Source organism: Dipodomys spectabilis, unplaced genomic scaffold (assembly GCF_019054845.1).
Source record: "Dipodomys spectabilis isolate Male_0828 unplaced genomic scaffold, ASM1905484v1 ptg000249l, whole genome shotgun sequence".
In the NCBI taxonomy this organism is placed as follows: Eukaryota; Metazoa; Chordata; class Mammalia; order Rodentia; family Heteromyidae; genus Dipodomys; species Dipodomys spectabilis.
The window spans coordinates 41,597-46,053 of NW_024870926.1; positions in this window are offsets into that span (position 1 = coordinate 41,597).

The following is a 4,457-nucleotide window of genomic DNA, read 5'->3' on the forward strand; positions in this document are numbered from 1 at the left end:
GCAAGATTGCTGAATAAGAGCATGAGGTTTTTGCATACATACAAACATACACATACACACAAAGGGATTTATATGTGCACACAAAAATACATAAATGAAACAACTCTCAGAATATGTAAAAAAGTTAGAAAACAATTGAAAATATGTCCTGAGTAAGACTAGAATCAAGTGATAATTTTTAATATTAGAAAGCCCTCAAGTGAACTTTCCCCCCAAAAGTTGAGAATATTACATAGGTAGGAATCAGAGATAGTAAGAGAGTCAAGAAACATTATTAACGGGATAGGATCCATGGAGGAATGAATCAGGGAACCATATAGGTGCATATAAAAATATCTTGTGTGAATTGTTAGAACATCTTTGAAAATAGTACATAAACAGTCTGAGCAGTCAGTCTAGTGGATAAGATCATAGGAGAAGTTCAGAATTGCTAGTCTGTTTCTAGAGTAAACAAACAATGTGATACAAGCCTGGAATTCTAGCACTTCCACAGGAGATTAGAGAATGGAATTACATTGCAATACCTTCCCGGACCAGGTAGAATAATTTTGTCTCAATAAAACAAACCAAACAACAAAAAAGGAATACACAGTTGGAATTTTGGGCTAATTTTCTCATTATGTTTTGAGAAGTCAAGTTTCCTATTGAAATGCAACTCATATATATCCTCACTTGTATTTTAAATACTCTATTACAGAACATTCTAGATGCAAAATGGCTCCTTATTTCCATCCAAAAATTTGCAAAACTAAGTAAGTACCATTCTGTTGGATTCCAAAGAAATGTTGAAGTATTACAAAAGCTTAAGCCTGGAGAAATAGCAAAGTTCATCTAGTGTAGGACTTTGTAGACCTTGCTAAATTAGAATTTAGATTTAAAGTATGTATTTTTGTTTTGTTTGTAATTTTATATTCTATAGGATACTACAAAATTCTTTTTAAGTAGAGGGATTAATGGACAAATTCACAAATGATTCTTGGATTCTGTTTTCCTAGAATATTCTTACAAGAGAGTTATAAATAGAACATAGTTAATAAATAATTCCCAGAGTTCATCTATACCATGTTAATGTGAATAATCTAGACAGTTGCTAAAAGTGGATGATATTAATTTATAAATTTAGAAAAACAGCAATTTTTGAGGGTTTGGTTTAAAATGGTATGAAGAGAGTAATTGTGTGACATCTTTTTTCAACCACTAAGTAACACAGGAAGCCATTTCCTTATTTACGTGCCTCTGTATACATTGAGAAAAATGCTAGATTTGGGGTTTGTACTCAACTTTGTTTTTGTTTATTGGTTTGCCTAGAGCTTGAACTCTTGGCCTGGACAGTGTCTCTGAGCCTGTTTATGCTCAAGGCTCATGCCCTACCACTTCAACCTCAGTGCCACTTGTGTCTGGCTTTTGCGGAGAAGTATATTAGAGATAAGATTCTAAGAAACCTTCCTGCCAGTGTGGGCTTTGAATAATTTTCCGATCTTAGCTTCCTGAATATCTATGATAATTAAAAAATATAAATATAAATAATATTTGCAAGTGATCTGATCTTAAGAATACCAGTGGAGGAAAAATTATGCAGCTCAGTTTATTGTGGTGTTCTTTCCAGAACACGGAGGGCATCACATTAGCAGAGATGTAGTATTTTTCACAATAGAGGTAAGCTATTCATGATATGAATTAAGGAATTTTAGGGTGCCCCTTACATGTTGGAAACTGTTGGGCTAGAATGACTTCATGTCATAAATCTTGGGATTGATAAGCATAGAAATAACAGCTTACTCTGATAAAAAAAATTGCTTACTCTTGACGAATTAATTATTACAGATGCTTCATAGTTTTATCCTCTACCAGAATGTGGTTATTTTTCTGTTGAGTTCTCAATTTGTACACTCCATTGGAAAATGCGTCTATTGCAGAATTTCATAACATACAAAAAAGTACTGTTTTGAATCTCTAAAATATGGAATGTTGAGAATTTAAAAATGAGTAATTATGAGTAGTTATTTGTCAAAGAATTTTGAAGAAAACATATACTCTGTCCTATTAACAACTTACTTAATTTTAAAAGTTATAGGTTTCCATAGCATTAAAGTGTTTTTCTGTTTTAGAATGAGAAAGTAATAAATTTATTCTTTTTCAAAAAATTTGGCACGTATATTATGAAAATATTGTCTAGTTGGATAACAATCACGTTGATGACCCTCTGATAAAAAAGAGGTAATCAATATGAAATAGATGTCAAATAGAATTGAATTTTAAAATATTGCTACATAAAGAATAATATTTACTGTGCCAATACAGTAAAATTACATTTTACGCAGCTTATTTGTTCAATTTTATTATCAAATTGATGTACAGTGAGGTTACAGTAATTGTAAGGTAGTGAATACAAAACATTTCAAACTTGTTACCCCTCCTTCATTTTTCTCACAGTTTTCCTTCACCCCTTCACCCCTCACAAGTTATAATGTACATTTCCAACATGTTGTCTTGTGAGTGTTGCTAATGCATTGGTTTTCCCTTTGTCTTTTGTCTCACCATTTTGCTTTTCCTCTTCCCTATTTAAGGTAAATGCATACACAATACAAAATCAAATACAGCAGGAATGAACTATAGGGGAAAAACCCAAAGAAAACAAATCACATAGTTTATCAAAAACAACAACCACAAATGAAAAAATCTGGTTCCATATCTTGGAATTCATTTTGCTGAGCATCAGCTTATATGGTTATATATGTACGCAGTACAAAGCCACTGGAAAATAATAGCTGCATGGACACTATATCATAAAAAGAGCATGTTAACTTTTGGATGGTAAAGGTGGAATTAGGATTGGTGAATTCGCGGTTCTGATAAAGGAATTTCAAGAGTTTTAAAGTTATGACAGGTAAATTTCAATTGTTCAAAAATTTTAACAACTTAGCCTATTAAGAAAATTTAAAATTGCCTGGGAGAATAGGTTTTCATGCAAAGAAATCCACGGAGACTTAGTAGAGAGGAAGCAATGTGGGTGAAGATGGCTCTTTTTCACACTAAACAAACAAACCTCAGAAACGTTGCTGTAAATCCTGTTGGTTCCCTTGGAATTATCCTTACCCAGGAAATATATTCTCACTGTGTGAAACAAGGTTGTATTGGAATTTAAATTCAAGTTCTTAAAAAAAATAAGACATCAAAATTTGTGAATTTACCTTTAATTACCACACAGTAATTCTCTGAAAAAGATAATTTGAGTCAAAATATTTAGGGAGAAAGTTCTCTTCAAAATGAAAGAAGGTGTTGGGTTTACACATTTCTGTTTGTAACACTTTCCACAATGTCTTTGCATGTGAAGCAGTGAAACAGAAAAAATTCTGATTGTATAATTCAAACCAATGATTTCACATTTCTAAGTGGCTCACAAAAAATAATATCCTTAATAACATGAGATAGTGAAGACTTCTCTTATTACATAAGCCAAAATGTTTTGGGTTCAGAAAAGAATTGAGCAAATGGAAAAGGTAAGAAAACATAGTTCTTAGAAGCCCTAGCTAAGCATATTGGCTTCAGCAGTGAAGGGAGTCCAAACATTTTTATATAAATTGTGTTAATATTTTTTGGAGGGTCCGGTCATGGGGCCTGAACTCTGGGCCTGGTCGCTGTCCCTCAGCTCTTCTGGTCAAGGTTAGCGCTCTACCACTTAAGCCACAGCACCACTTTTGGCTTTTTTCTTTTTGCTTATGTGGTGCTGAGGAATCGAACCCAGGGCCTCAGGAATTCAAGGCAGGCGCTCTACCAAAGAGCCAACTTTCCAGCCCTAAATTGTGTTAATATTTTTACTAACTAAAGTGATTTTACACAGCCTATTTGGGTCACTACAATGCCGAACAGATTGAATGGAGACATGAAAATAAATTCCACATCCAAATGAGGCAACTTAAAGAGTTTTCAAAGAGAAATCATGAAGATGTAACAGTGATGGAGCCCATATAGTCCTTCAGCTTCACTAGACTTGAAGCCAAGATGTTGTGATTAATTGGAAATCAGGCAAGAGCTAAGAGGAGGACATAGAAGCAAGACATAGAATCATTGTCCTTTTGTAACAGGCACTGTCTTTCTAGGTATAGGTGATTTAACTCTTCTCTCCTCCATACATCTTGATGAACAAATGCAAGACCAAGAGAAAAATAATCTATTGAAATAATTTTGCATAGAATAACTTCATTGTTCTTTATATGGTATCTAAGGAGAGTCTTAAGATAGAAGATAAAAGTGCAGTATTTTTCAGTTTCTTTTAACCATCTTCTTAGCAAAATATATCTTTTAGGTTAGAATTGATTGAACCAGAAAGTGATGGAGTATTTATTTTTGTGGGCACTTTAGACACAAGAAGACTTTCAAGGTAAAAGAAAAAAGAAAAAATACAGTCAAATATTTGTATCACAGCTTCTTGGACTGTTTTCTGGAGAAAATGTTTT